The sequence below is a fragment of the Solanum verrucosum genome, unplaced genomic scaffold, assembly GCF_900185275.1.
Source record: "Solanum verrucosum unplaced genomic scaffold, falcon-dt-bn FXZP01000065.1, whole genome shotgun sequence".
Taxonomy (NCBI): domain Eukaryota; kingdom Viridiplantae; phylum Streptophyta; class Magnoliopsida; order Solanales; family Solanaceae; genus Solanum; species Solanum verrucosum.
This window is the reverse complement of record NW_026020073.1, coordinates 544,020-555,689: the sequence shown is the minus strand read 5'-3', so window position 1 is coordinate 555,689 and position 11,670 is coordinate 544,020. Positions and strand designations below refer to the sequence as shown.

At 36.9% G+C, this 11,670-nt stretch overlaps 2 pseudogenes; both read right to left on the bottom strand.

Moving 5' to 3' along the window:
• Nucleotides 1–2,536: 2,536 nt before the first annotated feature.
• On the bottom strand, nt 2,537–3,418 carry LOC125823929 (mitogen-activated protein kinase kinase kinase 20-like; annotated as a pseudogene).
• A 6,883-nt stretch (nt 3,419–10,301) lies between these two features.
• Nucleotides 10,302–11,008, bottom strand: LOC125823928 (mitogen-activated protein kinase kinase kinase 20-like; annotated as a pseudogene).
• Between the last annotated feature and the right edge of the window lie 662 nt (nt 11,009–11,670).

Below are 11,670 nucleotides of genomic sequence, written 5' to 3'. Positions count from 1 at the left end.
AGAAACGTTTACTCCTGTTGCACGGCATGAGACAGTAAGGTTTCTAGTCGCTCTCGCAGCACAATACAAGTGGAAAATCTTCCATTTGGATGTAAAATTTGCATTTCTCAACGGATTGCTTGAGGAAGACATTTATGTTGAACAACCTGAAGGTTTTACCGTTGCAGGTGAAGAAGACAAGGTGTACAAGCTTAATAGGGCTCTCTATGGTCTTAAACAAGCCCCAAGAGCTTGGTATAGTAGGCTGGATTCTCATTTGCTGTCTCAAGGCTTCAATAGAAGCCGAAATGAGCCTACTTTGTACTTCAAAAGGCAAGCGGATAGGATATTGATTATGATATCAATTTATGTCGATGATTTGATGATTACAGGTGAAAATCCTCTTGCGGTTCAAGAAGTTAAAAATGAAATGCTAAAAGTTTTTGAGATGTCTGATCTAGGATAAATGATTTTTTTCCTGGGAATGGAGATATCTCAATCTTGTGAAGGAATTTTCTTGTCCCAAAAGAGGTATGCCTTAAATTTGTTAAAAAGGTTCAAGCTTGACAAGTGCAAAGCTGTTGCAATTCCACTTGTTGTGAATGAAAAATTAATGAAGGATGATGGCGAAGAGAGGGCATATCCAAAAGTTTATAGAAGTCTAATTGGAAGTCTATTGTATCTAACAGCTTCTAGGCTAGACATAATGTTTGTTGTCAGTTTGTTATCTCGATATATGTAAAGTCCCAACACTAAGCATTTTGGAGACGCTAAAAGGGTGTTAAGGTACATTAGAGGGACGATTAATTATGGAATATGGTATAGAAATCTGGAAAATGGAGCTCTTATTGGCTATTCAGATAGTGATTGGGGTGGATGCTTGGATGCTTACAAAATCACTTTTGGCTACTGTTTTTCGTTTGGTTCAAGCATTTATTCTTGGAGCACAAAGAAGCAAGATATTGTAGCACAATCTTCAGCAGAAGCCGAGTATGTGGCTGCAACATTTGCTACAAATCAAGCAATTTGGTTAAGAAAGATCTTGTTGGAATTGAATTTGTTGCCAAAAGAACCAACAGTGATTTGTGTGGACAATAAATCAGCCATTGCGATAACTGAAAATCCGGGGCAGCATGGAATAACAAAGCATAGCAACATAAGGTTTCATGTTTTAAGAGATGCCGAGAAGAATGGTGAAGTTAAGTTGGTGCATTGCATCAGTGAAGATCAACAGGCCGATATTCTGACCAAGGCTCTTTCCACTAAAAAGTTTGAGTTTCAAAGGTTGTTGCAAGGAGTTTTAATGAAAAATCTTAAGGAGGAGTGTTAGAAAATTAAGATTTGTCTAGAAACTCCTAGATTGGAGATATTTTGTATTAGATATGTTAGAATAGTAAGATTTGTCTAGAAACTCATAGGTTGGAGATATTTTGTATTAGATATGTTAAAAAAATAAGAATTGTCTAGAAACTCGTAGGTTGGAGATATTTTGTAGTAGATATGTTAGTCTTGATTTAAAATGTGCGGTGGTTAGTGAGCCACATAGGTACATAGTTTGGTGTGAGATATTTTGCTTATTATGTGGTTGTAATTCTCACACTTTATCTATAAATACACCATATGTAATGAAACATCTAGTGAAAAAAACTGAACTCAAGAAAACTTAAGCCTTCTTCTTCATTTTCAGATTTTTTGTAGCAATTTACAGTTGTTATTTCCTACTATTTACACCTTGTAGACCTGAAGTTCTTCTTCCTTTACGTTGTAACACAACAACTAATACATTAAATTATTGACCAATGGAAGCAAAATACAGAAACAAGGATAAAATAATGTTATGAATAAAGCTAATTTGGATATTCAATCTTGGGGCTACACTCAATTCAACAATGTCTAGTTGTCCACTGAATAACAACTGAACCCTAAAGAATATTCTTTGTGTGTGTTTTTAACTTTAAACTCCGGCAGTGAATTAAAGTTCTGAAGATGATTGGCAAGGATTACTTCGGATGCATACTCCAACTATAAGTTGTAAAGGTTGACTTCATCTTCGAAGGATAGATTAGCTCCAAAACAGTGAATAAAGCAAGGAGAGTATTTGAACATACCAAGAAATTCCTCTTCTTTCAACGATTGAGAAGCACTGTAGTCCCAAAAAATAAAGGTGACATAAATTTGGACATTGATTCCTCATTTCGATCACATAAAGTTCTGTTTGTCTGTCTCTCTGTCTCTCGGTCTCTCTGTCTCTCTGTCTGTCTGTCTATCTGTCTGTCTCTCTGTCTGTCTATCTGTCTATCTGTCTATCTATCTCCCTGTCTCTCTGTCTATCTGTCTATCTGTCTGTCTCTCTGTCTGTCTCTCTCTCTCTATTTGTCTATCTGTCTATCTGTCTCTCTGTCTGTCTCTCTGCCTCTCTGCCTCTCTGCCTCTCTGCCTCTCTGCCTCTCTGCCTGCCTGCCTGCCTGCCTACCTACCTACCTACCTACCTACCTACCTACCTAGCTATCTATCTATCTATCTATCTATCTATCTATCTATCTATCTATCTATCTATCTATCTAGGTTTGTGTAAAAGGGACATTGAATCACTTTTCTTATTCCTTGTCTTTTCTGTGTTGGCTAATTTTGAAGAATTCTGCAGAAAAGTATGGTTCAAGAGCATGTCTACAGTCCAACGCGTGCTGGGATTCTTGACAGGACATTTTTCCAGAAAATCTTAAGCTCACTTGATAACTTCCAATTCTGAAACTTTGGTTCCTTAAACTTGATTTTGTCCAACACATCATCACCATCTGCGTCTTCCCACAGTGGTTTCCCTGTAATCAGCTCATAGACAGCGCTGCCAAAAGCCCAAATATCAACTTGTGGGCTATACTCTGTTAATCATGGATTCAGGTGCCATAAACCTTTCTGTTCCCCTGATAACTCCCTGTTTTTGATTCATGCCCTGTTCCAAGGTCACGGAGAGCCCAAATTCAACGATCTTGGCAATTTTGTCCCCGCCCACAAGGAGAATATTTCCAGGTTTGATGTCACTGTGAATGATTCCTTTATTGTGTATACAACTGAGCCCTAAAAGAACATTTTTCGTGTGTTTCTTAACTTCAAACTCCGGCAGTGAATTGTAGTTCTGAAGACGATCGGCAAGGCTTCCTCTGGAAGCATACTCGAGCAATAAGTTGTAAGGATTGACGTTATCTTCAAAAGAGACATTAGCTCCGAAACAGTGAACAATGTAAGGAGAATGTTTGAACATTCAGAGGATTTCGACTTCTTCTTTCAACGATTGAGAAGCATTGAAGTCGCATGATATGAGAGCAATGGGAGAGGGAAGAGTAACACCACGAAATATTGTGTTGGAGGTAGAAGCTAACGAGACGATTCCAAATCCACCTTCACCAAGAGTTGTGCCTCTCTTCCACAATAATCCCGCCATTGGAAATTAAGAATGGAATGTGTAGTATCTTTGTTGTATATTATGTTCTACATACTAATGAGAGTAATTTATAGATGATATATGTTATCCTATACCAAAATGGATTCTTACAGTTTCTTAAAAAGATGAAAATCCTTCAAAAAAAAAACGATTACATCTATATTTCCCTTACCAAATTTCTATTTTAATTTGGTTTAAAGGTTTGTTTCCTATTTTTTCCTTCTACACTATTCTTCTCCTGTGTTTTCCTATTCCTTCAGGGATTAATTAATTCAATCGTTTTTATTTTCCTAAATAAAATTTAAATTTATTCTTTATTAAAAAAATTCATAATGAAATAAAATATGCCAATTTTTTCAGGCAGTTGAAGAGAGAAAAATTTCAAAATAAAAAACTTTATTAAAATTCTTATAAAAACAAAGCAATTAGTAGATAGATAAGTGAAAGGAATGACAGATTCTTCAATGGCTTTCTTCGAATCACCACCATTTCATCATCAAATGTGACTCTACCTCGATCCATTGCATTTTCCATTCTTGCTGGTTCCATTCCAAACTTCGATGGAAAAAATCTCTGTACATTTTATGTGTGTGAGAAAGCATATCAAAATTCTTTGATTTAGTAGAGTGACCAAAGTGATCGGCTTAATTATACAGAACGTCACTCAACTAGTAGAAATTCTCTTATCGGATAGGCCAGGGACACCAAAGCGCTATCTGACCAATGTAATGAAAGTGCTATTGCAATCTTCTGCTTCATCAACTCTTTTCTCCTCACTGGAAGATAGAAATCATGCTGAATTCATAATGCTGACAAACTTTTAATTTACTTGAAACACATTACATCGGTGAGAAAATCATGCTTTATAACACAAATTTTAAATTGATTCGAGGTGGGAAAAGCCTGTTTCTAGACAGATCATAGAAAGATAATTCTGAAATTTAAATGACATAAGGCAAACTTTGAAATTGAAAGAGTAGCAGATGGATCATCATACAATAGAATCTACAACAGAGTTTGAAATTGGACTAGCACACTTGACACTAATACATCTGCACGTGAGATCATGTTCTCACACGCTGCCTACATACCCAAAACTAATTCTAAAGAGGGATCAAGCCCACACGTACTTTTTTGCAAATCAATTTTTATTTATGGATCTATCTATTGTCATAGTTACACACCAATTCATGCCCTGTTCAAAAGTCATTGGAGAGCCCAAAATCAACAATCTTGGCAGTTATGTCGAATATTGTCAGGTTTGATGTCGCAGTTAATAATTCCATCTGTAACAGTTAAAAATGTGCTTGCAGAAGTACTTTACTTCGATTCTGTTATATTGTAGGTGTTTTAATGATCCTAACAAATGCAAGGACCCGGTCCCTAGAAGAGTGCTCTTATGCATATTCAAAGTGGTGTACAGATGTAAAGCTATCTTTACAGTTGTCTTGTCAGGTTGGTTGATGAAATGTGCAACGTACTTTACCAATAGGAAGGGCGGACGAAGTTGTTTCTTTCAGTGGTCAAAACCCATGTTGGTAATTGATATATACAACAATAAACAAACAAGCTTATTCATTCAAAAAGAGAGAGAGCTAGCAAGTCTTTTTCTAGAACTCAAGAACCAAAGAACACAACAAGGGACCTAGTCCCGAAAAGACTACGTATGTGAAAAGGAAGAAAAGACAGCTGTCAAAAAGCTGCCAACTCTGATGTGGTTGGTGCATAGCTTTTCAGAACAGCATGCCAATGGCCTCGTCCCAAGGGTTTCTGTCCATTTAGATAATAGTCTCTTCTCATAACACAAACCCAAGTTCTGGCAAATAGAGTTATGAATTTCTGAAAATTAATAAGCTCAAAAAGAAAAGGTCATCTTCAAGGAAGAACACTGCTCATGCTCAACAATGGGACCTGATAGAGTGTTGAGCATCTTTGTTGTATTTTGAGCTTTGTGTCTTATGTGCTTAAATTGTAAATATATTCCTAAGCTATAAATGAATTAGATCTTTGTTTGTTTCAAGAGAAAAGTCTAAATCAGTTAGACTTGATTGATTTAGTGGGCAACATTGTTGTTGCTTAGTTGAAGTCTTAATCATCTATAGTTAGGTGGTTTAGTGGGCAACATTGTTGTTACTTAGTTGTAGTATATCATCTAGAGTTAGCTGGTTTAGTGGGCAACATTGTTGTTGCTTAGTTAAAGTCTAAATCATATAGAGTTAGGTGGTTTAGTGGGCAACAGAGTTGTTGCTTAGTTGAAGTCTAAATCATCTAGAGTTGGGTGGTTTAGTGGGCAATAAAGTTATTGCTTAGTTCTTTCTTTGTAGTAGAGTTTCTACATTGAGGGGGAAGGGATTTACATGTAAATTCCTAGGTTACAGGAGTCTGTAATTTGAATCATTGCTCCGTTTGAGTGAAATGGAGCTTGGATTGAAATCCTGTGAGTACAGGTCATGGTTTTCACCTCCCTTGAGCAAGGGGGTTTCCACGTAAAATCCTTGTGCCTGATTTACTTTGAGCTATTTAGTTTCTGCACTTTTATTTCAGTTACTATTCTTTCTAAGTCAAGTGACCTGGTCTGTTGACTGATAATGGACACACATATTCCAACAATTGGTACCAGAGCCTGGGCTTTGTAACTGGTTAACACCTAGAGAGAATCTTGTGGAAGAATGGCTGCTCCACTAAACCTGAAGGAAGGACAATCATAAACAAGTCAGAATGATGCTCAAAATTCTTCTTAAGTCTTGGGCCAGTAAGGTTGATGCTATCTCTGAAGCAAAGGACGTGAAAGTATTGACAATCTACGCCTTGATTGGAAATCTTCAAATTCATGAGACGAACAGAAATCAAGGAATGTGAAAGAAGGAAATAAAGAGGGACAAGTCACTAGCTCTCAAAGTGACTTCTGGTGATACTTCTGAAGATGATGAAGACACGACATATCTCACTAGAATATTTCAAAAATTGGTGAGGAAACATGGGGGCCTTAGGAAGACAGTGAACTCCAACAGGGATGCTAATGCAAGTGACGTATGCCACAAGTGTTGAAAACTAGGGAATTTCATCAAAGATTTCCCCATACATAAACAGGAATACAAAGACTATGTCAAGGTTGGAGGACAAAAAGACAAGAGAAGGGACCTGGTTCCTGATAAGAGCGGAAGAAAACCATCTGCGTACTATGTTGTGAAGAAAGCCCTTGTAGTCTAGAGAGACACCTCAAGTGACTCAAAAGAGTCTGAACATCTTGAAGATGCCTCCATTTTTGCAGTAAAATATGATGATGTTATCTTTGATGAAATGTTTGCCTTTATGGAAAAATCTGATGATGAAGAAGTTGAAAAAGAGGTAACTCTTTCTAACTTTAAAAAGAACTTGCATATTTGTTTTGTTAAATGATTTAGAAACCTAGCGGTTGTCTTGATTGACTCAATCACTGAGTTGACCACTGAAAATGATGTCATGAATAACAATCCGGATATGTTTCATGATGAAAAGGTAACCTTGGTCTCTCAAATGTCTGTAATGGAAGAATGAATGATGGTTTTGGAATCTGAAAATCTAGAACTCAGGGAGAAATTAAGCGATAATTGTGCTAGAGGGAAGAGTGAAGCTAGTAGTCTACAACTCGAGCTAGAAACTAGCTTGAATACTTCTGAGATGAAATTGGCTATGGCATTGGAGATAAATGATCAGTTAGAAAGGGACTTGGTCAGCCTCAAAGAAGAACTGAAAAAATCTCTTAAATGGACTACTTCCTCGAAGTTGCTCATCAATCTTACGAGCCAAGCCCAAAATGATGGGAGGGGTTTAGGAAGCTTGAACCTAAGTCCTCCTTATAATCACCATACCAAGTATGTGTCAGTGTCTGACAATCTTTTGTACCTCCATTGCGGGCTAAATGGTCATATGAAAAAGGAGTGTCCAACTTGGAAGAGAAATCAAGAAAGTTCTTCAAACTATTCCAAACAGAGAAACATGCAGAAGAAGGGACCTGGTCTTTCTTCTGGTCCTAAGTTGAAGAAAATCAGTTTGCCTCACTGGACAAATAATTCTCTTATCACTCATTTATCTGCTTACTGTGAACTCCGACTAAAGTGGGTTCCCAAGGCTAACAAGTGATTTGGTATGTAGGTGAGAGGAAGTAGATGCAACTAGTGTTGGTTCATGGATAGCGGATGCTCAAAGCACATGACTGGGAAAATTGAAAACTTCCTCTCTCTCCCTCTCTCAAGGCACTTCAAGGTGGAGGTGTCTCTTTTAACGATGGCAAGAACATGTTTATTCTTAGTGTAGGCATGTTTGCAAAGTCTATGGAACACACCATTGAGGATGTGTACTATGTCAATTGTTAAAGTACAATCTTTTGAGTGTTACATTGATTTGTGATGAACGAAATGAAGATAAGTTTTTATAAGATAAATGTGTGTCACAAATTTGGTCTCTCGGGTGATGATCTTGACAGAAAAAAGATGCAAGAATATGTATATTGCTGACCTGAACACTGCTCATAGTAAAAGTCTCGCTTGCCTTAGTGCTCAAGGTGAGAATAGTGATCAATGACTCAGGAGACTTGGCTATATGAGGGCTTCTCTACTGAACAAACTTGTGTCAAGGGACCAAGTATGTGATCTGCCCAAAATAAAATTTACGGATGACAAAGTTTTTGATGCTTGTGTTCAAGAGAAGCAGATTAGACCATCCTTCATGTGAAATAAGCAGGCTTTTAATCTTCCAAAGAACTTTCAAACCAAAGTGGTAAATACTACATGTTTTGTGACCAAAATGATGATGTTGAGAAGTTTATCTCAATGATGTTGAAAGAGTATTTGTGGGATATTCTTCCTCAGTCAAGGCATATTGGGTGTATAAAAACAAAAATTGTGCATTGAAGAAAGTGTTCATGTGCAGGGACACGGTGCCTAGAAAAGTGTTCTCGTCCAGATTCAAAGTGGTGTACAACTGTAAAGCAATCTTTACAGTTGTCTTGTCAGGTTGGTTAGTGAAATGTGCATCGTACTTCACCAAAAGAAAGGGTGGACGAAGTTGTTTGTTTAACGGGTCAAAACCGTTGTTGTTAATCGATATATAAAACAATAAACAAACAGGATTATTAATTCAAAAAAAAGAGAGCTAGCAAGTCTTTTTCAAGAACTAAAGCATCAAACAACACAATAAGGGACCTGGTCCCAGAAAGACTACATACGTGAAAAGGACGAAAAGATAGCTGTCAAAAAGCTGCCAACTCTAATGTGGTTGGTGCACAACTTTTTAGAACAACAGGCTCTCAGCCAATGGCCTTGTCCCAAGGGTTTGTGTCCATTTTGATAATAGTCTCTTCTCAAAACACAAACCCAAGTTTTGGCAAACAAAGTTGTGATTTTTTGAAAATTGATAAGCTCAAAAAGAAAAGGCCATCTTCAAGGAAGAACATTGCTCATGCTTAATAAAGGGACCTGATAGAGTGTTGAAGAGTCTTTGTCGTATTTTGCACTGTGTCTTATGTGTTTATATTGTAAATCTATCCCTAAGCTATAAGGGAATCAGATCTTTGTTCATTTCAAGAAAAAATTCTACATCAGTTAGAGTTGATTGATTTAGTGGGAAACATTGTTGTTGCTTAGTTGAAGTCTAAATCAACTAGAGTTAGGTTGTTTAGTGGGATCAATTGTTGTTGCTTAGTTGAAGTCTAAATCGTCTAGAGTTAGATGGTTTAGTGGGCAACAAACTTGTTGCTTAGTTGAAGTCTAAATCATCTAGAGTCGGGTGGTTTAGTGGGCACTAGAGTTATTGCTTAGTTCTTTCTTTGTAGTAGAGTTGCTACATTGAGGCGGAAGGGATTTTGAGGTAAATTCCTAGGTTTACAAGAGTCTATAATCTGAATCGTTGCTTTGTTTGAGTGAAATGGAGTTAGGGTTGAAATCCTTTTAGTACAGGTCGTGGTTTTCAACGCCCTTGAGCAAGGGGGTTTCCACATAAAATCTTTGTGCCAGATTTACTGTGAGCTATTTATTTTTTGCACTTTTATTTCAGTTACTGTTCTTGCTGAGTCAAGGAAATGGTCTGTTGACTGATAGTGGACGCATACATTCCAATAGATTCCATTACAGAGGAAAAAGTCTTATTTTGCTCTTGATCTCTACCGGAGCTCCAACCTAAGGGTAATTTTTCAACCATAGTCAAAAATTGAGGGCTAGATTTGGACATGCTTTTCCTCGAAGCATTTTATATGTGTAGAACGTGTATTTAGAGTCCATCAAATTCACGTTGGAGCTACGTTAATGGTGAGGGCAAACCATTGTTTTTAAATTGGTGACAAAAGAGAGGTAGAAAATATGGTAAAGCACAACATATCAGTCATATTAATAAGGAAACCATAGATTTCTAACATAGCAATTCAATCATAATAACAAAATCAACTTTTCAACACAGATATAACAACTCGCCTTTCTTTATAAAAAATATTGATCAACTATACAATTTTTTTTATTAAACTAATAAGGGGCTGCACGTGAGATCATCTTCGTCAAATGTTTCCTACATACCCCAAAAGAAATCCTAAAGAGGGATCAAGCCCATACATACTTCTCTATATATTTACAAATTGATTTTTATTATGTATCTATCTATTGTCAGTATCCAGTATCCTTCCTCATGTTTCATTATCGATTTCTTTCGGATTTGGGAATTGCCTCATGAATTTATGATTGTCGATCTTGAATGTTATCTTCTGGATTGTTTTGTGTGGAAGGGGCTTTGGATCCAGCAATTGCCTAGACAATTTATGATTGCCGATCTTGAATGTGATCTTTTGGATTGGTTTGTGTAGAATAAACATTGAATCACTTTACTTCTTCCTTGTGTTGGCTACTTTGGATGAATTCTACATAAAAGTATGGTTCAACAGCATGTCCGCAAACTCGATTTTGTTGAACACATCATCACCATCTGTGTCTTCCCATTGTGGTGTCCTCGTAATCAGCTCATAGACAGTGCAACCAAGAGCTCAAATATCAACTTGTGGGGTATACTCAGTGTTAATCACGAATTATGGTGCCATATACCTTTCTGTTCCCCTTAGAAGTCCCTGTTTTTGGTTCATACTCTGTTCCAATGTCACGGAAAGCCCAAAATCAGCGATCTTGGCAGTTTTGTCCCTACCCACAAGTAGAATATTGCCAGGCTTGATGTCGCAGTGAATAATTCCATTGTTGTGAATGCAACTGAGCCCTAAACATTCTTCGTGTGTTTCCTACCTTCAACTTCCGATTGTGAATTGTAATTTCAAAGACGATCGGCAAGGCTTCCTCCAGAAGCATACTCGAGCAATAAATTGTAAAGATTGACGTTATCTTCAAAAGAGACATTAGCTCCAAAATAGTGAATAATGTAAGGAGAATGTTTGAACATTCGGATGATTTCGACTTCTTCTTTCAACGATTGAGAATCACTCAAGTTGCAAGATTTGAGGGCAATGAGAGAGGGAAGAGTAACACCACGAAATAGTGCATTGGACGTAGAAGCTAATGAGATGACACCGAAACTACCTTGTCAAAGAGTTGTGCCTATCTTCCACAATAATTCCGCCATTGGAGGTGCAATGTGCTAGTAGTATACTATAGTAATGAGAGTATTTTATAGATTTGGATTAATCCTTTCTTTTCCCTTCCCTTTCTTATACCAAAATGGATTCTCACAGTTTCTTAAACGATTAAAATCCTCACACCGCCAGCAAAAAAAAATGATTACATCAATTTGGATCAATTATATTTCCTAATTTTTTTACCTTCTAATGCAAGTCTCGTACACTTTTAATTCCTACTACTCCTTGACACACGTGTTTCATGTGTGTTCCCTGCTAAGTTGCGTGAAGTTATTGTAACGGTATATATAAATATATTAAAACACGTGTGTTGCACCATGTGTATCCCTCATGCTAATGAGTACACATACTTTTTTGTTAGTAAACAAAACTTCTAGTTCTGCCATTATTATTTATAGGTTTTTTCACGTTATAAGAGTGTCGAATTCAAATACATTAATTAAGCTTCTTATGAAGTGTGTTTCATTCCTCAAAGTTTTCTTCCTCCTATTTCATGAACTAGTCCTGGGAACGTGCATTGCACATTTGTCCCCTAATTGGCATTAGAAAAGTTAATTTATATAATCACAGTGGAGCCTACATAAATTCATCTCTAAGTTCAAAGCTAAGTCCTTTTGTATGTAAGTTTGACATAAGAATATAAATCTTC